This window comes from Pan troglodytes, chromosome 5, assembly GCF_028858775.2.
Source record: "Pan troglodytes isolate AG18354 chromosome 5, NHGRI_mPanTro3-v2.0_pri, whole genome shotgun sequence".
Classification (NCBI taxonomy): Eukaryota; Metazoa; Chordata; class Mammalia; order Primates; family Hominidae; genus Pan; species Pan troglodytes.
In genome coordinates, this window is record NC_072403.2 from 174067173 (window position 1) to 174094334 (window position 27162).

The 27162-nt window shown below is 38.8% G+C and overlaps 1 protein-coding gene across 6 annotated transcripts in view; it reads right to left on the reverse strand.

Annotated features, from left to right (window-relative positions):
* The window catches only part of PRKN (parkin RBR E3 ubiquitin protein ligase), a 1411643-nt gene that overhangs the window by 657873 nt on the left and 726608 nt on the right, over positions 1-27162 (reverse strand). The window lies entirely within an intron of this gene.

A 27162-nucleotide genomic window follows, 5' to 3' on the forward strand; every position in this document is an offset into this window, starting at 1 on the left:
CACATATAGTGTTGATAAAACTAAAACTCACATTGCCAATCCTATTTTAAATATGTATGCCTCAACAGTAAATTTCAGTGCTTTCTCCACCAATTTTTATGAAAGAATGTTTTTGTTGTAGTACTAGAATAACTGGCAAGAACTGTGAAGAATGTGAGATTTTACCCAGCTTGCAAGTTAGCAAGTTAGTTTGCTGCAGTATCATAAAAGCTGACAGAAGACAAGAGACTCCTGGATCAGAGACAAAGGACTGCAGAACTCAGAGCACAGGGAGAAAGAAGCATGAGCATCATATTACACCAGTTCCCCTCCACACGTCTCTCTCAGGGTTGAAGCAGATAGGCTAAGCCAGATTCTACAGGTGCAGTGGTTTTGCATCACAGCTGAGAACTCTGAGCTTAGGAAACTCAAGTCTTCTTTAAGTAGTTCTAAGCAAGTCATCTTTTCATCCTGAAGGGAAACATTGTCTTTATTATACTGCATAATAAGCAAATCTGCCTTTTGATCTGGAGAGAAACATTATCCTCTCTACTTTCTGTTTTTTTGTTTTGTTTTGTTTTTTAAGACAGAGTCTTTTCTGTCGCCCAGGCTGGAGCGCAGTGGCACGATCTTGGCTCACTGCAAGCTCCACCTCCCGGGTTCACGCCATTCTCCTGCCTCAGCCTCCCAAGCAGCTGGGACCACAAGGCGCCCGCCACCACGCCCGGCTAATTTTTTGTATTTTTAGTAGAGACGGGGTTTCACCATGTTAGCCAGGATGGTCTCGATCTCCTGACCTCGTGATCTGCCCATCTTGGCCTCCCAAAGTGTTGGGATTGTACAGGCGTGAGCCACCACGCCCGGCCCTATCTTCTCTACTTTCAAGGTCATTTGCTCTAAAACTTCCTTGAAAAGATGGGTCAGAACAAGTTGGTGCCTCCCTCAGAGATGAGCGGACAAACGACAGACCCATGGAGAATTGCTTCTCAATAATAACACCTTTTCTTGCAGGCTAATTCGCAGTTGTTTTATTTTATTTTATTTTATTTTTTTGAGATGGGAGTTTTGCTCTTTTTGCCCAAGTTGGAGTGCAATGGTGCGATCTTGGCTCACTGCAACCTCTGCCTCCCAGGTTCAAGTAATTCTCCTGCCTCAGCCTCCCGAGTAGCTGGGATTACAGGCATGTGCCACCATGCCCAACCAATTTTTTGTATTTTTAGTAGAGATGGGGTTTCACCATGTTAGTCAGCTGGTGTCAAACTCCAGACCTCAGGTGATCCACCGGCCTCGGCCTCCCAAAGTGCTGGGATTACAGGTGTGAGCCACTGTGCCCGGCCGATCTGGTCATTTCTGCTCCTGTACAATCAGTGGGCTGGATTGTTGAAGTCTTTTCTGACATTTCCAATCTGTATTCAAAACCAGCAGACAATAAAGGAACACACAATAGAAGTGAGAAGGGCCTTTTTCGAAAATTCCACCTTGGGTGTCTGAGATGGCTTGCTCACACATGGGTGTCATCTCACAGACAGTGGCATGATTCTTTGGGATTAACTGCCTCTGAATTCTGTTTTGTTTCTCTTAATTACTCAGTTTAAAAAATTAAAAAAGTCAAAGACAGGAAAGCTTTCTAGCTGGAGTCCAAGAAGGCTGGTCAGAGGGCTGGCACCACTGCACCACTGTGAGGTCACTGGGGCATGGCAGGGCCCAAGCCAAGTGGCCAAGAAACATCTCCAGCTGTGCTGAGCGACAGTGGTTATGCCTGAGGCAAGGCTGCTTAAGGTGGCATTGTTTGAGTTCTAGCGTGTGCAGGGGTTGGCCAGGGAAGTTGCTTCTCGGTCACTAGGGAAGCAGAGTATTCTGGGGGAGCAGCCGGGCAGTGTCCTCTTCATCAGGAAGCCCAGCTGTCAATTCTAGTGTGGCTGGAACAGAATCCTTTACGGTGGGTAAACTGAGTCTCAGAGCGGCCCACCCCACCTCTTACAAATGGTAGTTCACAGATAAATCAGCTACAAAAAGATTCCCCCACCTAACCAGGAGCTGTAATTCCCAGGGGCTTACTCACATCATTTGTATACCAATAGTCACTTCCGGGAAACCTTAATTAGCGAGAGAGCTAAAATCTATAACAGCAAATGGCCAGTTGTTTTTTTTTTTTTTTTTTTTTTCAAATGAGAGCCTAAATGATTTTATACTTGAAAAAAATAAGGCTTTAGAAAATGTGCTTGGCTTTATATTGTGACACTGTTAAATGCCATAAGCGCTTTCAACTTTATTTATTTTTTTGAGACACGGTCTCCCCCTGTAACCCAGGCTGGAATGCAGTGGCACGATCTTGGCTTACTGCAACCTACGCCTCCCAGGTTCAAGCAAATCTCATGTCTCAGCCTCCTGAATAGCTGGGATCATAGGTGTGTGCCACCATGCCTGGCTAATTTTTTGTATTTTTAGTAGAGATGAGGTTTTACCATGTTGGCCAGGCTGGTCTCGAATTCCTGACCTCAAGTGATCCACCCACCTCAGCCTTTCAAAGTGCTGGGAAAACAGGCAAGAGCCACTGCACCCAGACCGTTTTCCACTTCATTAGTATTAAATGGAAAACCCAACAAAGTTGTATGCCTCAAGTTCTTAGAAAGGCTACTCATGCTTTTACCATTTCTCTGGACAAGGCTCTGATCCCTTCCTTCCATTCTTCTCTTTCATCATAACTCACTTGCCCTCTCCTCCTCACTGTCGAAGCCTGACCCTCCAAATCACATCAGACCCATACAAATCAAAGGGGGACCAGAGGAGAAGAGCAGGAAGATGTCAACTGGACTGTGGTATTCCTGGAAGCCACTCCTGCTCACTTATGTCCCTTCACCCATGACTCATAAGCAGTGCCACTCACAAAGAGGAAAACTAGAGCAACAAGAACGGAATAAATAGCCCAGCAAAATCTGAAAATTAGATTGACACCAAGAATGCAACTGTATAAACACATTTATGATCAGAAGCTAATTAGCCAAACCCAAATACAATTTGATAGATTTCAAATTACTATAAAGACGGATGACAACTGGCTTGAAAGCCCTGTTTATCACAGTCCTAATATGGTCAAATCTGAAAAACTCATTAGCAGTAAGACCTGACTTATTTACCCATGATCCTTCTAATAGCTTTTATTGAACATCCTAAATTTTATGTTTATAGATATTGTTTAACAATTATGTTTTCCAAACGAAATATTGTATCTATCTTCGTAAAGAGTTAAATTCCATTCTTGTCTCCAAATCCTTCTTAGTTAATATTCCCCAAAAGAAAAAAAACTATCCTTCCCTTGATAAAGTAATGGGGACACACACTTTTCACTAACAAGGTTGCAAAGGGTATAGGGTTTGTACTTAACACGTAACTGCATAGCTATTTGCATGGCTCAGGGTATAGTTAGGAAAACAGGGCCCACACCAGGTAGTTCAACTGACGGAATTGAATGAGATTAGTTATAGAGGAGTGGAAGCACAGAAGAACTAAACAGAGAAAGGAAGCCACTTGAGATTAGCGTCATTATTGCACAGCTGCCATCTGGGGCTAGAGGACAATGGGAGAAGGTGTTGGAGTCACCACAGCTCTGCAGCTGGGCTATCTGGTTGGGAGTCTGACAATGAATGGGATGAAGCCACTGCCAGAGATGTCCCCTAGAGAGAGAGGGAGAAACGCCCCTGGCTTCTGCCTTCTCTTGGCCCTCCCATCTCCAGAAACAGCCCCAACTTACAGAGCAGAGAGGGGGAAAAGGTGGCTTGGGTCTGAAAGCCACCAGCAGATGACTGCTGCACCGCCACGAGGTGGACCCTGTGTGAGATCAAAATTCTCCAAGTGTCACCCTTTGTTAGTGGCGACACATTCTAATCAGCCTCCACTAAAAACAAAAATATACATTCAGATATTGTTGTGAAATATGTATTGAAGATACAGAAATACTCACACAAATATACATTGTGTATTGAGATTAAACTCAACTATACCCGTCAAAAGACTATGCATCCAAATTTTCCGATGATATTAACAGGATACAGGGCTGTGGTTACTGCTTATGAGATGAACTCGTAATAAGTATCTTACATCTGTATCAGAAAGATTCTCACAGTTACCAAGTTAAGACAGACAGCCTGTCACTTCAAATCAATCTAAATGCCTCTCACAAACCTAAAATCCTGTTTGTAGCTAACAGCAACAGATATTCCCCAGTTACTCTCTCCTCAGAAACTGTCCAGGCTAGAATAGTTCCTCGTTAGTGAGACACAGATTCTTTTCTAAGACACAACTACTAGTTTTAAGTCTTCCTATCCATGCAGAGGTTTCATTATTAATCTTAATAATAAAGTTTTAATTTTCTTTAAGTTAAAACATGTCAGCTGGGTAGGGTGGAACGCACCCGTTGTCCCGGCTATTTGGGAGGCTGAGGCAGGAGGATCGCTTGAGCCCAGGAATTTGAGACCAGCAAGGGCAACATAGCAAGACCCTGTCTTTAAAAACAAACAGAAACTCCACAAAAACAAACCAAAAAATGCCAGATAAAACATAACCACAACATTCTCTACCTAATACATAAAAAAAGCCTTTAAAATAGCCATGGCAAAGCCTGTTTATCTTGTGACTTCTTTATTGTGTCTTAGCCTTCATACTGAAGTGTTCGACTTACTGGGTATTACATAAACCCAGTAACTGAATTTATCAGTTCTGATACAAAGTAACTATGCAAACTGGAGGACTGTATAATAAATGTACACTTTGTTAAATTAACAATGCCAGTTTTACAATTAAGTTACACCTAGTCAAACAGATCAGACCTAAAAAGTTAATGAGTCTATCATCATGTTCAATTACAAGTTTGTTTTCTCTCAAGATGTTAATAAAGCCTCTAGATGATGTGCAAAGTTTATCAGGAGAAAGAAAATCAATATACTCCACACAAAGCAAAACCATGTCAAAACTTTGCTGAAAAGGAGGCTGTCAGTTTATGGTACATGTCTTCAAGAAGTCTAACTTAAAACAAAAGTTGGCTAATATAACAACCCACATCCGCCCCTTCTCTGCCTGATTGTAAGTTCTTCAACGTGCCTTGAAGTTTATTCCAGGTGTAATGCCACTCAGCCATAATTTGATGTTTATAACTTTAAGAGAAAAAGGGAGATTGTTAAAGAAGATGTTAAAAGTGATTCCTGAAAAGTAAAAGAAAAGGTTTGCAGTCATTACTGACCCTTATAAAATGCGTGAAAACTAGGAAAACTAATATTCTCTTTCCAGCTCAAGGTACTTTCTCCAACAAGCTCAGATGGCTGTACCTCCTTTTCCCTCCCCAGCCCAGGGGTGAACAGGCAGCTCTGGCCTCAGTGGTCAGAGTAAAACAGCCTCATACATGTGACCACAATGAGATACCTGTCTGAGAACCAAGCCAGTGCTCAGAAGGAAAAAGTGATGAGAGAAAGACAGTCTCCAAGAGAGAGATCACTTGTACCCTGGATCCAGCTATGCCTGATGTTTCCCCAGTTACTTATTAATTTTTATTTATTTATTTATTTTGAGATGGAGTCTCATTCTGTTGCCCAGACTGGAGTGCAGAGGCGTGACCTTGGCTCACTGCAACCTCCGTCCCCTGGGTTCAAGCAATTCTCCTGCCTCAGCCTCCCGAGTAGCTGGGATTACAGGCGTGTGCTACCATGCTGGGTTAAATTTTGTATTTTTAGTAGAGATGGGGTTTTGCCATGTTGGCCAGGATGTTCTCCAATTCCTGACCTCAGGTGATCCACCTGCCTCTCAAAGTGCTGGGACTACAGGTGTGAGCCACCCTAATCCCTGGCTGTTTTTTTCATTCTTTAATTTAGCAGTGCCCATAGGCACTTCCAAGACTGATTTCCATATTATCTGTCAGACTGCAAAACAAGGATTTTCCTTTATTATCTTTATTATCTTGGAGAAAGCTTTGACCTTAGGCGTTGTCCCCTAGATAATCTATCACTGGGGAATTTTTCAGAGCAAATGCTTCCACTATGTCTGTTGCTATTTCTTTACTTGTGCATATGATCTTGCTGTTAGCATCCATGAAGGGTCCCTGACTCCAAAGGCTCTAGAACTAAGGGACAGTTGGCGAAGTTCCACGCTGCACAGCCTCCCTGAGAGTGAGCAGGAGGACCCTGCTGGCCAGATGAGGCAGCCCTCCCTGACCTCTGACTCATTCCTGGGCAGGAATGGCCATCTCAGGGGAATCTGGATCGGGATTACACACAACACAGCAACCATGTTTTTTCTTTCCTTAGGTTTTGGACTAGTGGCTCTGGTGTGGTACCAGCTTCCCCTGAATTTCTCTCCCAATTCCAACAAACGTTTGGAGATTGTAACTTGTCTCACCTCAACATAATCGCAGTGACTTATGCGATGTCATCTGCTCAGTTTATAAATCGAGCATATCTCTTCCCTTTCAATTTTGTAGCCTAGCCCGACAATAAAAGAACATTTATTATTCTAGCTGTTCTTTCTCTCCTTTAGAAGCTAAAGGTTTCACATGCTCTCATAATATGTCAGCTTCAAGAACATAACGGCACCCAAAACATGTGCTAGTTGCATGTTTAGGCCAAGCTTTCCAGCTTTTGTGCTCAGATAAATAAGATGTTAAAATATCTGGTTGTTAACATGGAATATTTCCTTTTGTAATCTCCCACCACCGAGTGTTCGATTCCATGATTTGACCTCCAGGAGAGGACATATAAACGAACATGTGTTAGCTGGTAATTATTTACGAGAAACTGAGGAGACAGGTCACAATTTTGAAAATTCATTATGACTCACCATCCCTAGATGAGTTACTATATTCCTAACATTTTCTAGGGAGTCTCTAGAAGACAGTATTATTTTACATTTATTTCTAAATGTGCAAAACACTTATTCTAATTAACAATGGCAAACAATGTAGACGAGCTATGTAATCATTTCACTGTCTGGGTTAATGATCTTCCAGGCCAAGCACACTGGCCGAGCAAGGCCTTGTAGACTTTCTAACCTCCTTGCCTCACTGCCTCCCACCTCACCTGCCCACCTCTCCCTTGGCCTGCCATGGAGACCCTTTGAGGAGGGGCTGGACTTCCCCCCTTCACTCTGGCCCCTTGCTTGTGGTTTGAGCTCAGCAGGATCTGTCTTCTTCCTCTGCTTTGTCCACTCATTTTGCCTTTCAAATCCCTAGATGTCTTTCAGGCCTCAGTGTATCTATCTTCAACCCTGGAGGCCTTCCTTGATCCTGTCCCTGTTTTAGCTAGTCCTCAATTATGTCCGGTGCCTAAGCTCTCCATAAGATACATCCACCAGTGTGTCATGTCAGTTTACCATTGCCATGGCAACATCCAGGAGTTACCAGCCCTTTCCATGGCAATGACCCAATGACCCAGAAGTTACTACTCTTTTCCTAGAAATCTCTGCATAAACTGCCCCTTAATCTGCATGTAATTACAAGTAGGTATATATATGACTGTAGAACTGCCCTGAGCTGCTACTCTCTGCCTACAGGGTAGCCCTGCTCTGCAGAAGCAGTCACAGAGCTGTAACACCACCGGAGCTATAACACTGCTGCTTCAATAAAGTGGTTTTCCTCTACTGTCAGCTTGTTCTTGAATTCTTTCCTAGGTGAAGCTAAAAACCCTCTTGAGCTAAGCCCCAATTTAGGTCTTGCCTCCCCAACATCACTATTCTTGGGAATTAAGTAATTCACTCTGTTCTCTCCCTGCTCTTTGGTTAGTCTGCAGTGTCCTTTTTTTTTTTTTTTTAAGACTTTGATATTCCATCTTTTGAGTTACAATTGGGACAACTGAGAGGGGGGAAGAGCTGGAGTGGGGTGAGAACTAGAAGGGCTCAACAGCTGGAGGTGCAGTTCACTTAGTTTTTGTACTGGAAGGGTTCATCACTGGTTTCATTGAGAAGTCAGGTGCGACGAGAGCTTCTGTCACCTACATATTCCTCCTAACATTTACTGCTGCTGTTGAATCCATTGTGCTGTTTATTTGGAAAATCACCCCCACTCCCTGGACCAAGTGAGAGCGGAACAGCCAGAGCCTGAGAAATGCAGCCACAGCAACTTCACAGTGTCTAGTCTAGGCAGGGAAAGTGCAAGAGAAACATACCTTTTGATAGCAATACTTCACAAAATGATAATATAACTGGTTTGTTGGCTATGAGCAAAAAGAAATATTGAGCAATAAAAAAACAGCCTCGCTTTAAAACATTTTAAATGACTTTAGACTTGGAATCTAAACTTTTTTCTTTCAAAAGTCCTTGTTTCTTTAGCAAGTAGAATTTAAAGCTTCTTTTTATTCGTGTCTTCTTTATTGCAGGCAGCACAAGCCATCATAAACATTCCACTCAAGACAAACTGGGCAAAGGCAAATGCTTAATACAATTTAATACTTTCTCACATTCTATATATTTACTTTATTTCCTCATTTGGAAAAGAAGAAAATAAAATGTAATTTGTAAATTTACCTATAAACCATATACCGGAAAACTAAGATGAATAAAACTGGAAAATAAATGTTACACTGAGTTTTTTTTTTTAACATGCCAGTACAAGTGATAACCAATGGAAGAATTAAAAACTCAACCAGCCATCCTACTTATGCAAAATATATATCGATGGGTATAGGCATGTGTGCTTTATATATATGATCATCCCTCAGTATCCAGGAGGGACTGGTTCCAGAAACACCCCCTCCCAGATAGCAAAATCTGCAGATGCTCAAGTCCCTGATATAACATGGTGTAGTATTTGCATATAACCTAAGCACATCCTCCTGTGTACTCTAAATCATCTCCAGATCATGTAGAATACCTAATACAATGTAAATGCTGAGTATATAGTTGTTACACTGCATTACTTTTTAAATTTATATTGTTTTTAATTATTGTGTTATTTTTTGTTTTTATTTTTTATATTTTCAGCTGATGATTGAATCCAAACATGCAGAAGCTGTGGATATCAAGGGCTGATGTTACATAGATTGACTGAAAAATTTCAGAGTCCAATTAATACTGCATCTAAAATAAGTTAAATAACATCAAACCTTTTGTGTCATAAGGACACCATTAAAGTTATTTATTTGTTCATCTCTCCTCTGTTTTTTGAGAAATGTATGCTGTGTTGGAGAGGCAAAGAAGGAGGATGGCAAATAGTGCAGCATCATGCGGTTGCTAAGAGGCATATGTAAAAACAAAGAAACATCCCACAAGGCAAGAAGAGGAACTGTTAGAGTGAACGATGCTCCCTCTTAGCCCAGGCTTATCATTATAGAACAATTCTCAGGCGATGGCATCTATGGGCACAGTTTGTGTGTGAGGGCAAAAGACTCCTGTACAGCTCATGCCCCCACCAGGAGAGAAAAGCTGGTGGCCCCTGCCTTCCATCACTGTTGGGGAAAAGTCAGGAAGAGTCAGTTCTTCCAATGGGAAAAAAAAATTTTTTTTTTTTAATCTAAAGAAAATTCTTCAGGGCTGGGCATGGTGGCTTATGCCAGCACTTTGGGAGGCCGAGGCAGGCGGATCACCTGAGATCAGGAATTTGAGACCAGCCTGGCCAACGTGGTGAAAACCCGTCTCTACTAAAAATACAAAAAATTAGCTGGGTGTAGTGGGGCGCGCATGTAATCACAGCCGCTAAGGAGGCTGAGGCAGGAGAATCGATTGAGCCCAGGAGGCAGGGGTTGCAGTGAGGCGAGATCCCGCACTGCACTCCAGCCTGAGCAACACGGCGAGACTCCGTCTCAAAAAAATAAAATAAATAAAATAAATAAATAAAAAGAAAAATTTTCAGGAAACATAACTAGGACACAATAAAGTGTTGCAATCAGGTTTAAACATAACTTGAGAATATAAGAATTTTAAAATTTAATTAAAAGCTAAAAAAGAAGAGTAAAAACAGAGAAAACCTATTAATAAAATGGAAATCATGAGTGAAAGCTCAGAGCCATGAACACGACAGTGAGGACATCAATATATAAATCATAAACACAGAGAAGCGGAACCAAAAAAAAAATTGCAGAAAAGATCTTCTGTGGGTTAAAGCTACCCAATGGATAATACCAGTACTACAGAGCATTTTCATTGACTGCCTGATTATTATAACATGTTTGGTAAGTTACTTAATCAAATTTATGGTAGCTGTCTTTATCATGTTTAATTTAGCTGATTTTTAAAAAAATATTTACAATGAGCTTTATTTTTTTTTATACTTTAAGTTTTAGGGTACATGCGCACAACGTGCAGCTTAGTTACATATGTATACATGTGCCATGTTGGTGTGCTGCACCCAGTAACTCGTCATTTAACATTAGGTATAGCATTAGGAGACATACAATGAGCTTTAGTACAAATAGCTTCTAAGTTTGATCAAGCGATTTGGATTCACTATGGACATAATCACATATATCTCTTTTAAGCTTTAGATAGCATGAATTAAATTGATGGATATGTGAAGATTATGATATCCTGACACTTTGAAATAAACACTTACTCCTTCCTTACTTTCATAGTGCCTGGAAATATATATATACCATCCAGGGCCTGGGGATCAAACAGCCTTACCCGTTACAGCTGGTGCCCATGCACATCAGGGGGCCTGAGGACAGGTCTGCCTTCCTGCTGCTGTTCCCACCAGTGCATGGATATACCATCAACTGGGAGCCTGGGGATCAACCTACCATACCTGTTGCCACTGGCAACTGTGTATGATTGCAGGGCCTGTCAACAGGTCTGCCCTGTCCTTGATGCCTGTGCATACCATCTGGGGCTTGAGGATAGGTCAGTTACACCCCCCACCACCTCTGCTGGCACCCAAGCATGCTATATGGGGACCTGGGGACCAATGTGTCCCAGCCGCCACAGCCTGCAACCACACACAATATTGGGGACCTGAGGACAGGACTGCCCCACCTGATGCTACCACTGACAGTGCCTGCATGCTTCATCTGGAGACCTGGGGATTGATCTGCCCCACATGCTGCTATTAATGGCTATGAGCACCTTCCAGGGCCCTGACGATGGGCCTGCTCAGCCTGCTGGTGCCCACATACTTTGTCTGTGGGACTGGGGAACAACCCTCCCTGTCTGCTACCACCAGGGCTCACACACAACTCCCAGAGGACTGAGGATGGGCCCACTCAGCCGGCTGCCATCACCACTGCTGGCCATCTACCCATATGCATCACCTGGAGGCCTGAGCACTGGCTTGCTTACCCTGCCACCACCACCACTGGTGCCTGCATATGCTGACTAGGAACCAGACATGTGGCTTGCCACTACTATTGCCATGAATGATGCCACACACCACCCAGGAGCCCAAGGACCAGCCTGCCCTCCCAGCCCACTGCCACCACTGCCAGCACACAAGCAGGCTGTCTAGAGGCCGAAGGTTTGGCATACCCAAACCACTGGTGCCACCACTGTGCCCGAAGACCAGCCCACTTGGTGTCCCTGTCCCCACAAAAGCTTCACTGCAACCTCTACTAACAAGTGCTGCCCGAGCCACTGAAGAGATCACAGACACAACTGATGCTGATTACAGCTGAAGAACTCATTGAGACATTACACTGCTGTGCCCAGCTAGAATCAAAGCCAAAGTGACCTACCAAAGCAACATTATAAATACATCTGTAGAAAAAAGTAGTCTTTTTCTAAAAAAGCCAATCCATAAAATTGGAAGAAGCAACTGCTACATCAGAGGCACTGTAAAAAGCTCAATGAGATATGATAGAACACAAATAAAAGATACAAAATATCAGAAAAACAATTCATGATCTGAATGAGAAACTAAACAAAGAGAAAGATATTTTTAAAAATGTCTAAACAAAAATCCTGGATCTGGAGAATTCAATGAATGAAATAAAAATACAATTGAGGGCTTCAAAAAAAGATGAGATCAGGGAGAGGAAAAAAGAATTCTGAACTTGAAAAGAGATCGTTTGAAATAACCCAGTTAAAAAATTTTTTAAAATTATTAAAAAATAAAGTAAGCCTATGGGATATATGGGACACTACAAAGCAAACAAATGGAATTTGGGGTGTTCCAGATGGTGAAGTGATGATCAAAGACATGGAAAGCCTATTTAACAAAATAATATCTGAAAACTTCTCAAGTCTTGCAAGAGACTTAGACATCCAGATACAAGAAGCTCCAAGAATCCCAAATAAATTCGACTCAAAAATGTCTTTTTCAAGGAACATTAGAGTCGGACTGTTAAAAGTTAAAGACAAACAGAATTCTAAAAACAGTAAGAGAAAAGTGTCATGTCATATATAAAGGTATCCCCATCAGACAAACAGCAGATTTCACAGCAGAAACCTTACAGGCAAGAGAGAATGGGATGATATAGAGTGCTGAATGAAAAAACATGCTAGCAAAGAATATTCTACCAACAAAGCTATCCTTCAAAAAGAAAGGAGAAATTAAGTCTTTCCCAGACACAAACAGAAGGAATTCATCACCACTAGACAAGTCTTATGAGAAATGCTCAAGGAAATTCTACATCTGGAAGGAAAAGGACAATATGTACCATCATGAAAACACACAAAAGTACAAAACTCAATGGTAGTGCAGACACACAAAGGAGAAATGTAGGACTCAAATGCTACTATTACAGAAAACCACCAAACCACAATGATAAACAATAAAAGGGAAAGAAGGAACAAAGCATATGTGAAACAACCAGAAACAACTAATAAAATGATGGAAATAAGTCTTTACTCATTAATAATAACTTTAAATGTAAATGGATTAATTTCCCCCATAAAAGATAATAAATGGCTAAATGAATTTTAAAAAATGACCCAACTGGCCAGGCGTGGTGGCTCATGCCTGTAATCCCAGCACTTTGGGAGGCCGAGGCGGGCGGGTCACCTGAGGTCACGAGTTTGAGACCAGCCTGCCCAACACAGTGAAAGCCCATCTCTACTAAACATACAAAAAATTAGCCAGGAATGGTGGTGGGTACCTGTGATCCCAGCTACTCAGGAGGCTGAGGCAGGAGAACTGCTTGAACCCAGGAGGTGGAGCTTGCAGTGAGCTAAGAGCACACCACTGCACTCAGCCTGGGTGACGAGAGTGAAACTCCGTCTCAAAAAACAAAACAAAACAAAGCAACAACAAAAAAATGGCCCAACTATATGATGCCTACAAGAAAAACACTTCACCTATAAAAACACATAGAGATGAAAGTGAAAGGATAGAAAAAGTCATTCCATACAAATAAAAACCAAAAGTGGACAATAGTAGCTATACTTACATCAGATAAAACAGATTACAAGTCAAAAAATCTAAAAAGAGACAAAGAAGGCTGGGCACGGTAGCTCACGCCTGTAATCCCAGCACTTGGGAGGCCAAGGAGGGCAGAAGTCTTGAGGTCAAGAGTTCAAGACCAACCTGGCCAACATGGTGAAACCCCATCTTTACTAAAAATACAAAAATTAGCTGAGTGGGGTGGTGGCGCACCTGTAATCCCAGCTACTAGGGGGGCTGAGGCATGAGAACTGCTTGAACCTGGGAAGCAGAGGTTTAAGTGAACTGAGATCGAGCCACAGCACTCCAGCCTGGGCAAAAGAGTGAGATTCTGTCTTTAAAAAAGAGAGAGAGAGAGAGAGACAAAGAAGATCATCATATAATGGAACATGTATCAATTCAGCAAAAGGATGTAACAATTCTAAATATATGTGCACCCAATAGCAGAGCACCCAGATATATTTTTAAAAAAATTATAGATTGAAAGGGAGAGATAGACCCTGATACAATAGTTGGGGGCTCCAATGCCCCTATTTCAGCACTGGATAGATCTATGAGATAGAAAATAAAGAAACACTGGATTTAAATTGCACTTATGACCAAATGGAATTAACAGACTTCTACAGAACATATTATTAAGCTGCAGAATACACTTTCTTCTCATCGGCACATGGAACACTCTCTAGAATAGATCATATATTAGGACATAAAACAAGTCTCAAGAAATTTGTTAAAATCAAAAATCATATCAGATATTAATATCTTTTCAGACCACAACAGAATAAAACTAGAAATGATAACAAGAAAAACTTTGGAAACTGTACAAATACATGGAAATTTAACAACATGCTCCTGAATGACCATTAGGTCAAGGAAGAAATTAAGAAGAAAACCAAAAAATTTCTTGAGAGAATTAAAAATGGAAACGTAATATATTAAAACCCGTGAAATACAGCAAAAGTACTGCTAAGAGAAAAGTTTATAGCAATAAACGCCTACATCAAAAAAGTAGAAAGACTTCAAATTAACAACCTAACAATGTACCTCAAAGAACTAGAAAAGAAAGGACAAAAGAAACCCAAAGTTAGTAGAAGGAAAGAAATAATAAAGATCAGAGTGGAACTAAATGAGATAGAGGCAAGAAAAATGTAGAAAGGATTAAAACAATAACAACTTGGTTTTTGGAAAAGATAAAAATGACAAACTACTAGTTAGAATAACCAAGAAAAAAAGATAGAAGACTCAAATAAAAAAAGTATACACGAATAGGAGACATTACCACTGGCACCACAGAAATACAAAGGATCATTAGAGACTATTATAAACAACTACATGCTAACAAATTGGAAAATCTAGAGGAAATATATAAACCTTGGACACATACAACCTACCAAGAATGAAGCAGGAAGAAAGAAAACCTAAGCAGACCCATAATGAGTAGTGAGATTAAAGCAGTAATAAAAAGTCCCCCAACAAAGAAAGGTCCAGGACAAGATGGATTAACTGCAGAATTCTACCAAATTTATACAGAAAAGCTAAAAGCAATTCTTAAACTATTTCAAAAAGGTGAAGAGGAAGGGATTCTTCCTAATGCATTCTACATGGCCAGCATTATACCGATACCAAAACCAGATAAGGACACAAGAACAAAAGAAAGCAACAGGCCAAGATCACTGTCTTCGTCGATTTGTCTTGCTATAATGGAATACCTGAGACTGGATAATTTATAAAGAACAGGGGTTTATTTGACTTACAGTTCTGCAGGCTGTAAAAGAAGCACTGAGCCAGCACCTGCTTCTGGTGAAGGGCTCAGGCTGCTTCCAACCACAGCAGAAGGCAAAGGAGAAAGAGCATGTGCAGAGATCATGTGACATGACAGAAGGCAAGAGAGCAGGTGAAGGTGCCAGGCTCTTTTTTAAACAACCAGCTTTCATGAGAACTAATACAGCCCCTTACCTGAGACAGGGCATTAATCTATTCATGAGGGACTGCTCCCATGACCCAAACACCTCCCACTAGGCCCTACCTCTAACATTGGTGATGAAATTTCAACATAAGATTTGGGTGGTCAAATATCCAAACTATAGCAACCCGTTATGAACATCAATGCAAAAATCCTCAACAAAATAGCATATCATGATCAAGTGAGATTTTTCTCAGGGATGTAAGAATGGTTGAACATAAACAGATCAATAAATGTGATACATCACATCAAGATAATGAAGGACATACAGAAGCATGGTGTGCAGAAAAGAAAAAAGAAAGTGGAGGACAAAAACCATATAATCATCTGAATAGATGTAGAAAAAGCTTTCGACAAAATTCAGCATTCCTTCATGATAAAACATCAACAAACTAGGCATAGAAGGAACATACCTAATGGGGAAAAGGTGAACGTCTATCCTCTAAAGGACTTAAACATGACTAGGATGCCCACTCTCACTACTCCAATTCAACATAGTACTGAAAGTACTAGCCAAGTCAATCAGGTACAAGAAAGAAAAGTCATCCAAACTGGAAAAAAGAAAGTCAAGTTGTCCCTCTTTGCAGACAACATGATCTTATATACAGAAAAACCTAGACTCCACCAAAAAACTCTCAGAACTAATAAATACAGTAAAGTTGGAGGACACAAAATCAACATACAAAAATCAATAGTGTTTCTATACACCAATAACAAACTAATTGAAAAAAAAATAAAGAAAGCAATCCCATTTACAATAGCTACCAAAAAATCTACTTAGGAATAAATTTAACCAAGGAGGTAGAAGACCTTTGCAAGGAAAACTACAAAACACCGATGAAAGAAATTGAAGATGACACAAACCAATGGAAAGACATGCCCTGCTCATTGACCGAATTAATATTGTTAAAATGACTGCTCAATGCAATCCCTATCAAAATAACAATATCATTCTTCACAGAAATAGAAAAAAAAAAAACAGTCCTAAAATATGTATGGAACCACAAAAGACCCTGAGTAGCTAAAGCAATCCTGAGCAAAAGAACAAAGCTGGAGGCATCACACTACCTGACTTCAAAATATTCTGCAAAGCTATAGTAACCAAAACAGTAGGGTACTGGTATAAAAACAGAAACATAGAGCAATGGAACAAAATAGTGAACCCAGAAATCAATTAGTGTATTTACAGCCAACCATCTTCAACAAAGGTAACAACGACACACATTGGAGAAAGGACACTACAATAAAAAGTGCTGGGCAAGATGTATACAAGAAGAATGAAACTAGACCCTTATCTCTCACTATATGCAAAAATCAAGGCAGAATGACTTAAACATAAAGCCCCAAAGTATAGAACTACTAGAAGAAAACAAGGAAAACATTCAGGACATTGGTATAGGCAAAGATTTTTATGGCCATGAGCTCAAAAGCACAGGCAATAAAAAGTACATAAATGGGACTATATTAAGCAAAAATGCTTCTGTGCAGCAAAGGAAACAATCAACAGAAACAACCTGTAGAATGGGAGAAAATATCTCCAAACTATTCATTCAACAAGGGACTAATACCCAGAATATACAAGGAACTCAAAAAACTCAAAAGCAAAAATACAAATAAACCCATCAAAAAGTGAGCAAAAGGTTAGAATGGACACTTCTCAAAAGAAGACATACAAATGGCCAACAGGTATATGAAAAAAAATTAAATATTACTAATCATCAAGGAAATGCAAGTCCAAACAGCAATAAGATATCATCTTACCTCAGTATGGCTATTATCAAAAAGACACAAAATAACAAATGTTGGTAAGAATGTGGAGAAAAGGCAACTCTTATACACTGTTGTAACCTGTAAATTAGTACAGCCATTCTGGAAAACAGTATGCAGGCATCTCCAAAAACTAAAAGCACAAGGTGGCTTACGCCTGTAATCCCAGCACTTTGGGAGGCTGAGGTGGGAAGACTGCTTGAGTCCAGGAGTTTGAAACAAGTCTGGGCAACATACCAAGACCCCATTTTCACAAAAAATTTAAAAAACCCCAAAATTAGAGCTACCACATGATCCAATAATCCCATGACTAGGTATTTATCCAAAGGAAGGAAATCAGCATATCAAAGGGATACCTGTACCCCCATGTTTATTGTAGCACAATAGGTCAAGATATGGAGTCAACCTGTGTAAATCCAACAGATAAATGGATAAAGAAAACGTGGCGTGTACACACACACACACACACACACACACACACACGAGTACTAATCAGCCACAAAAAGGGTGAAATCCTATGCTTGCAGAAACCTGGATGAACTCGAAGTCATTATGTTAAGCAAAATAAGCCAGGCACTGGACAAATACCTTTCCAAAGTCAAAGGTGAACATTAATCCCATTCTGGTTACTGGACCTTTATTGAACTGACCCAAATAAAAGGTTCCTATATGTTTCTTCAAGCCAGCAGTATCTACATACTTTACTTTAAACCCCGCTTATTTTCTTTTTGGCTGATTTGCCAAAATGTGGTTGACTGATCCATCAAAAATAATACTGTAATCTCTAATGGTATTCCAAATTTACTGAAATTAATTTGCGTCTTTATTTTCCCCAATTTTTAGCTCCTCTTAATCAAATTTACATGTAACTGGTATAAGTAATTTCAGCTAATTAAATGAATAGCAGACTATTTGTTATAAATTTAATAGTTACATTAACATGTATTGCTATTTCAATACTTTTATATTTACATAGATAACAACACTATTCAGCATTAGTTAGTATATGGGAAGGGAACAGTATAAGTATGAAAAACAGCCTACCCCCAAAATATATTTTTAGATACAGGAGAAGTTTATGATTAAGTTGTACAATTTTCTAGGGGAAAAACGTTTTATTTTTATTTTTAATTAACATGGAGAAAGCACCTAAATCATCATGCTTCAAAAGGAAATCACGTTGAAAACAACCCAATCACTTACATGTGCCCCTTGACATTGGACTCATATCAGCGGGTAGCTAGCTCACAACTGAAATGACCCATAAATCTTGCAAACCTAGTCTACCTCTATACATACAAAAGAGCAAGCTTCAATTGCGTTCTCGAATGACAATAAGTATGTACAATGAAATACGTAATAAACTGAGATCTAGGTGGCTAGCACATTCGACGCAACGTGCTCTATTCCATAGACAATTCCATTCTACTTCTTGGTGCATTAAATGAAGTTATTTTCCTTATATACATAGATCTGTATACTCATTAAATATAGTGACTTCTGCGAAAAAATTTATTTCTACCCTGCAGTGGAAGCCTAGGAAAACATTAATTTTATGTTACTCAGAGGTACAAACTACAACCTTCTCCTTAGAACAGGAGGTATAAAAATCAGCCTCCTGGGGTTCTGTTGATAATTCCTCTGGACGGCTGGGAACTTGATCTAAGCCATTCCACATAACTGGACATCATTTACAACTTGTGGGTTTTGTGCAGTGTCTCTGTGCCTTCCTACATGGGGACTCAATCACATAAGCAAGAAATTTCTTTTCCCCAATCACCTAACTCAATACCAGCCAGCTAGATGGCATCTCTCAAGGCACTGTGGTAGAGGCATGGTGGCTGTTACTCATATTACACTTTTCCAATCAGTTGGGTCAATCTGTCTACTCAGAACATACTAAGTGATATCAGGCACCTGCTATTCTGTGGTGACTGTGAAATACTCTTCCTCACTCTACATGTACAAATCTAGTTTCTTTTCAGAAAACCAGCAGTTAGTGATAGAAACACCATTCCCAAACCAAAATACATGAGGGTAAACTCAAGTTGGACAGAGTTGTCCATATTTTTTAGCTGCAAACATTCCTTTCATCACCAACACCTGGTGCTCAATGAATGTATCATTACTTGGCTGGTTATATATAAGCCCATCTGTGCAAAAATGGCCAAAAGCCCGCTCATAGTTGGCTGGACCTGTGTCCTAAAATACAGGAGCCAGGTAATGACGAGCTTTGATGACCTTCATAACCATGGGAAAGACAGCTGACAGAAATGGTTTATATGGCAATAATGTGGAAATAAAGAACCACATATACTGCAAAATATATTAAAAAACATAAAACATATATTATATGGTTATTATATAGCCCTTTTAAATACAATATTCATCTTTTCTTTACAGGGATTTTTGGGAAGTATGAGTTTTCCCATCTAAGATTTAGTGAGGAAGCAATAACTATATCACTTCTGGATAGTCTACGAATATGAGAATAATGAGTTGACTATTTTCAGCCCATTTATCAGCCTCAACTCCTCAAACACACAAAGTAGATACACTGTCATAAATCTTTATTTGTGCTATGATGGTTGCCAAGAAACGCTTCATTTCTCAATAAATCATAGTTGGCATGAAGTCATGTGTTGCTAAATATTTTATAACCTCCTCTTATGAACCTGGAAACAATCTATTAACTACACATATGAAAACCCCCATATATTTGCATATAAATAAATATTTATTTGTTTTGTCCAATTTCCATCTTTATCTGACAAAGATAAAATGAGTGTAACCTCAGCAAGCAATTCACATGTGGCCAGGGCTCCATCCAGTTATCCTAGTTACAGCTTTCTACTCTGGTAGCAGGTAGCTACTGTTTCATTAGCTACAGTTTGTATATCAGGCTTAGACTGCCGTTCCTAAAAAACAACAACATGTATTTACACTTTCAATAAGAGGAAGTTTCAGTGAATTGCCTGGGCTCCAGGAAAGTCTTGAGAGAATAAAAGATAGTGTAAGAGAAATCCAATCCCGTTATACATACTTGCAGTGTAAATTTGTCATCGGGTCAATTTCCAGTATATTTCCTAACCCCCAAAATGCCTCAATATAAATGGGATCTTCAGGGAAATCATACTGTGGAAATAAGTAATTTATGGTGTCAGTTTGTTTCCAAAGATGAGTAGTGTGAACTGAGTATGTGTGTTTAGGTAATTTTCCTCACAATCCCATAATCATTTTCTAGTCTTTTGAGAATGAAAAACATTCTACTTTATTTTGTCCTCTTAACACACAAAAGCATTTGATAGAAAGATAAGTAGATTCTCAGTAGGTTTAGGAAAGGGTGAAGAAGGATTTCTAACAACCGCAACACAGAATTATACACAGCTTGCCTCCACCACAAGCGATTCTCCTATAAACCCCTCTTCACACCTCTCAGAATCATTGCCACAGTGAGCTATCAAGTCTCAGCAATAACAACGAACAAAATCAGTGTCAACTGCTTAGAGAAGAGGCAGTCTGGATAAATGTAAAATTGACAACCTGCTTGGGGTGGGGCGGAGGAGATGCCACTGCAATTGATTTCAGGAAGTGAACTCCTCTTGTGCCCATCTGGACACTGGACTTTACTGGTTACTGTTGCTGTAACAGCATCATGAAAAAGAGTGACTGTCCCTACCTCGGAATTGCTCCACAATTCCTGAAAAATAAAAACGTGTCTTGTAGTGAAAAGGTGAAAGCACAAGCAGTGAATCCCCATCTATGCACGAGCAAATATTTCATGGCACGTCCATTTATGCAATGGCATTCATTTTGCATTTTCTATGTGCTAAGCAATGTGCGAGGTCCAAGAGTCACACGAAATAAAGCACAATGCCCGAGCCAAGAAGGTGGCGAGAGGTGAGGAGTGATTGCACTATGGTGATTGTTAGCTGCAGTGGTAGGCACAGATAGGAATGATGAAATGGAACTACTTTTGTTACCAAGACTAATGCACCAAAACATGTATGTGGGAAAACAGGACACTTTGGTCAGCTAATTTCCGCAAACAAGCTTTAGAGGACTTTTTTACTTGATGCATATGGATGCCAGATTTTAGATTCCACAGACCAAAATAATAATAGCAGTAACAATAATAATAAATGATGAACTGAGTTACTGGCAACTTGAAAAATAGTGATAATTATATTTCAAAGAAATACTAATAGTAACAAGATGCTTATATTAATGGTAAAATTAACTATGCGTGAATTCTTTAGAACAAAATTTTGTTTTAAAGACTTACATTTAAAGACTTGTTATATTTTTCCATCCATCTACTGAAGGACATCTTGGCTGCTTCCAAGTTTTGGCAATTATGAATAAAGTCGCTATAAATATCCATGTGCAGTCTTTTGTGTGGACATAAACTTTTAATTCATTTGGGTAAACAGCAAGCAGTTAAATTGCTGGATCGTATGGTAAGACTATGTTTAGTTTTGTAAAAATCTGCCAGACTGTCTTCCAAAGTGATGAGACCATATTGCGTTCCCATCAGTAATGAATAAGAGTTTCTCTTGATTCCCATACTCCCCAGCATTTGGTGGTGTCAGTGTCCTGGATTTTGGCCATTGTAATAGATGTGTACTGGTATCTCATTGTTTGGTTTTTTTTTTTTATTTTAATTTCCCTAACATGGTAAGACGTTGAGCATCTTCTTATATGCTTATTTGCCATGTTTATATCTTCCTTGAGAAGTATCTGTTCAGGTCTTTTGCCCATTTTTAATCTGGTTGTCTGTTTTTGTATTGTTGAGTTTTTAAAGTTCTTTGTATATTTTAGATGGTTGTTTTTCATTAGAGATATCTATTTAAATATTTTCTCCCAGTCTATGGCTTGTTTCATTCTCTTGACAGCTGCTTTTCAAAGAGCTGAGGTTTTGTATTGTAATAAAATCCAGCTTATCAATTATTTCTTTCATGGATTATGCACTTGGTACTGTATCTAAAAAGTTATTACTATACCTAAGGTCATCTATGTTTTTTCCAGTGTTACTTTCTCGAAGTCTTATAGTTCTGCACTTTAACAGTGAGGACTATGAAAGTTTTAATTTTGTAAGGAGTATAAGATCTGTTTCCAGATTTTTTTTTTTTTTTGCATGTTTGCATCCAGTTGTTCCAATACCATTTGCTGAAAGACTACACTTTCTCCATTGTATATTCTTTGCTTCTTTGTTAAAGATCATTTGACTATGTATGGGTCTACTTTTAGGCTGTCTATTGTGTTCCATTGATCGATTTATCTATTCTTTTACTATTACCACACTGTTTTGATTACTGTAGTTCTGTATAGTTAAGCCTTAAAATTGGATAGTGTCAGTCCTCTGACTTTATACTTCTATTTCAATACTGCAATGGCTAGTCTGGGTCTTTTGCCTCTTCATATAAACTTTTGAATCAGTTTGTTGATATTCACAAGTTAACGTGCTGGACTTTTTATTGTGATTGCATTGACTCTATAGATAAAATTGGGAAGAATTAACATTCTGACAATATTGACTCCTCCTATCCATGAACATGGGCTATTTCTCCATTTATTTAGTTAATTTCTTTCATCACAGTTTTGTAATTTTCCTCATACAGATCTTGGACAGTTTTGTTAGTTTACCTAAATATTTCATTTTTAGAGGAGCTAATAACATTTTTAGAGGAGCTAATATGTTATTGTGTTCTTAATCCGAAATTCCACTTGTACATTGCTGGTACAGAGGGAAGCAATTGATGTTTGCACATTAAACCTGTATCCTGCAACCTTGCTATAATTACTAACTAGTTCCAGTGTTTGGGGGATTTTTTTGGTCAATTCTTTTGTATTCTCCACATATATAATGATGTCATCTGCTACCAATGATAGTAAGTTTTGTTCCATTTTCTTTTGTTCTTGCATTAGTTAGGCCTTCCAGTAAAATGCTGAAAAGGAGTGGTAAGAAATGACATTCTTGCATTGTTCTTGATCTTAATGGCAAAGATTCTAGCTTCTCACCATTAAGTATGATGCCCACTGTAGGTTTTTTGTAGATATTCCTTATCAAGTTTAGAAAGTTCCCCTGTATCTCTAGTTTGCAAATAGCTTTTTTTTTTTTTTTAATCATGAATGGGTGTTTGATTTTGTCAAATGCTTTTTCTGCATCTACTGATATGGTCATTTGATCTTTCTTCTTTAGCCTGCTGATATGATGGATTATATTCATTGATTTTCAAATGTTGAACACCCTTGTAGATCTGTCATAGATCTCAGTTGGCTGCATGTTATAATTTTTCAATACACTGATTTGCTCATATTTTATTGAGGAATTTTGCATCTATATGCATGCAAGATCTTGGTCTGTAGTTTTCTTTTCTTGTAATATCTTTCTCTGTTGTTTGTAGTAGGGTAATGCTGGCTTCATAGAGGGAATTAGAAAGAATTTCTGCAGTTTCATCCTTCTGAAAGAGATTGTATAGAACTGGTAAAATTTCTTCCTTAAATGTTTGGTGGAATTCACTAGTGAACCTAACTGGAGCTGGTGCTTTCTCTTTGGAAGGTTATTAATTCCTGATTCAATTTTTAAGATAGGTACCATTCTTTTCAGATTGTCTATTTCTTCTACTGTGAATTTTACTAGCTGTGCCTTTCAGGGAATTTCAGCTACATTATCAGATTGTAAATATAGATTTGTTCAAATATTCCTTTATAAGCCTTTCATTGTTCATGAGATCTATTGTGATGTTCTTTTATTTCCAATGTTAGTAATTTGTGTTTCCTTTCTTACTTAACGTGGATACAGTCTTATTGATTTTTTAATCTTTTCAAATAACCATTTTTTTTTGCTTCATTCATTTTTCTCTGTTGATTTCCTATTTTGAATTTCATTGATTTTTTGCTCTAAATTTAATACTTCTCTTCCACCTTTGGATTTAATTTGCTCTTCTTTTTCTACTTTTCTAACATAGAAACTGAGATGATTGATTTTAGGTCTTTTTCTCTTCTAATATATTCATTCAATGCTGTAGATTTCTCAAAACACTGCTTTCACTGTATCCACACATTTTAATAAGTTATATTTTCATTTTCATCTGGTTTCAAATACTCTTGTGATTTATTATTTGACTCATGTGTTACTGAGAAGTTTGTGTTTAATTTCCACATATTTTGGGATTTTCCATCTGTCTTTCTGTCATTGATTTATAGTGTAATTCCACTGTAGTTGAGAGCAAATATTATATGATTTCTATTCTTTTAAATTTGTAAAGGTGGCTGTTTTATGGCCCAGAATGTTCTGTGTCCTGGTGAATGTTTCATGATAGCTTGAGAAGAATATGTATTCTGTTGTTGTTGGTGGTGGAAGTGGTCTACAGAGGTCAATTATATCCAGTTGATCAAAGGCTGTAATGAGAAAAACCCAGAATCATACAGAAAAACCTTCCCCCAAATTGGGAGGTTGTTGACAAAAAAAAAAAAAAAATTTGGACATGTCCAGCTTGGCGAGTAGATGGGTTATAAGGACTTATATATGAGGACCTCCTGGATGGCAGCAGGACAGCTTTAGAGCTCCACACCACCTCTTGTTCTTAAACTACTTTTAAGTGAATTTTCTGAATTTTTGTATATTGTGTTTAAGTGCTGAGACTATTTTTCTTGCTAGGTTCTCAGACACTTTCTAGGATGCTTAGGTTCTCAGGAACACCTGCTACTTGGCTGAGCCCCATAGCCTTGGCTCACTGCCTGGTCTTCAAGGTTTAGGTGGTGGACATATACCATGGGCTAATGGGTGGGAGACTCATCATGCTACAACGGTGCTGCTGAGTTCAACTATGTCCTTACTGATTATTTACATGCTGAAACTGTCCATTTCTGAAAGAGGGTATTCATTCATTTTTATTGCAGTTTACTATATCACTGTATAAATATACCATAACTTGTTTATGCATTGACCTGTTAATGATCAATTGGACTACCCCACAATATAGCCTACCATGGTAAATATGCCTGGTGTACTTGTAAAGAATATGTATTCTGCTGTTTTGCACAATATTTTATAAAAGTCAATTAGGTCCTGTTGATTGGTAATACAGTTTAAATCTTCCATATCCTTAATGATTTTCTACCTATGTGTTCTATTATTGAAAGAGATGTATTGGAATCTGAAACTTGAATTATGGATTTGTCTTTTTATCTTGCAACTTCAAAGTATTCTCACTGCAGCAACTTGTTTCTAGGCCTGAAACACTTAAAGCCTTGGTCTCATCACACAGATAAATTAGGAGTTGATCTGAAAAAGCTGGGATTTGGTTTGGATCTGTATCCCCACCCAAATCTCATATTGAATTGTAATCCCCAGTGTTGGAGGTGGGGCCTGGTGGGAGGTCACCAGATCATGTGGTTGAATTTATCATGAATGACTTAGCACTATCCCACTTGGTACTGTCCTAGTGAATAAAAAGTGAGTGAGTTCTCACAAGCTCTGGTTGTTTAAAAGTTTGTAGCACCAGCTGCTTCACCCGCTCTTGCTCCTGCTCCTGCTGTGTGAGACACCTCACTTTCCCTTTGTCTTCTGCCATGATTAGAACTTCTTGAGGCCTTCCCCAAAGCAGAAGTCACTATGCTTCCTGTACAGCCTGCAGAACCATGAGCCAATTAAACCTCTTTTCTTATAAATCCAATTAAATCTCTTTTCTATATTTCTTTATAGCAGAGCAAGAATGCACTAATACAGGCCGCCATAGACCTCTACTGACCAGCAGTTCATATTTGGTGCTTACTGCTTAATTATTTGCTTGAAGATAATGAGCATTTATTGTTGCAGTAGCAATTAGCAAACTCCTCAACACCAGTGTAGGTAATATAAACATAATGATAGCACTGAAAGTTTTCTGAAGATGTCTGTTGCAAAACTGTAGCTTCAAAAAGAAACTAATGAACTCATAGAACTGGGAGCACTTGGAATCCACATGGAAACTCATTTACCACACTGCAGATGGTATGTCTCCCCTGTGATGAGCAACAGCTTTTGCAAACTGGCTGTTGATCAGGTTCACTTCCTAAGTGGCTCCTCAGGCTCACGTATGATTACGAATGGAAAGAAAATTTCAAGGAAATAGTGTTGATGTTGGGCTCAGTGGGATAAATTATATTTAAGAAAAATGTTGAAGATAATGCTCTATTTGAATTGGCATTATTTTGCAAAATACTAAACATATACATTTTTCTTTCCATAGGAAAATATTAATTAATTGTCTGTAGGGACACAAAGGAAGACTTGCCTGTAAAGGCACTTAAATTAAAATGAAATGAATCTCAGAGTAATAGCTTTTGAAATCAGAAGATATGCCTGAAAAAGAAAGCTAATATAAAAATCGAGCTAACGTTTAATATTAAATAAGTTAGTACAATTAAGTTAGAAAAAGAGAAATGACAACATATTTCAAGCATGTGCTTCTTCCAGGATAAAGTCTCAAACTTTGGGGACTTTTAGTTTGGTCTGCATTTGACTCTTTATTGGTAATAAAAGAAATAAAGTATAGGACAATATAGAATACCAGGAAAGTTGTTCAAATTGGGAATTTTGTAAGAAATATGTCCAAAAATAAAAACAAAGACTGTTGACTCATAATATATGCTATATGGTAAGACATTTTATCATATCACTAAAAATTAAGTCGACCTCTTCACTTTGATTAAGCAGGAGAAATGCTGTAGTGGAAAAGATTCAACACAACTCTCAAGCCACCTCTGACTCTTGCACATGCTTGCTCGCTCTCTCTCTCTTTCTCTGCAGGAGTATTAAATTCGCAGGAAAAAAAAAAAAGGAATGAAACTCTTGAGCCCTTACTTGTGTTCTTGCTTGAGTGTTGACAGCCTGAACCTATTGCCCTGCCGAGAATGCCTCGGGCTAGAGAGAAAAAAGCCTTCATTCATGATAAAAGCTCCTTAGGCTCAGTTTACTTTTCCAAGTTAGCTTTAAAGTAGTTGAGATACAGAACTGTAGGGTCTTTGCTAATAAATCAAATCTAACCTTTTTTGGGGGGAAAAAAGTTAACTTTAGAAAACTGGTGCTAGATGTCAGTGTTGGAAGACGGTAAGGAGAAAGGTTGTGTATTATTTCTATTATCTAAATCTATTTAATCCTATAATCTGAGTCCAACACTTG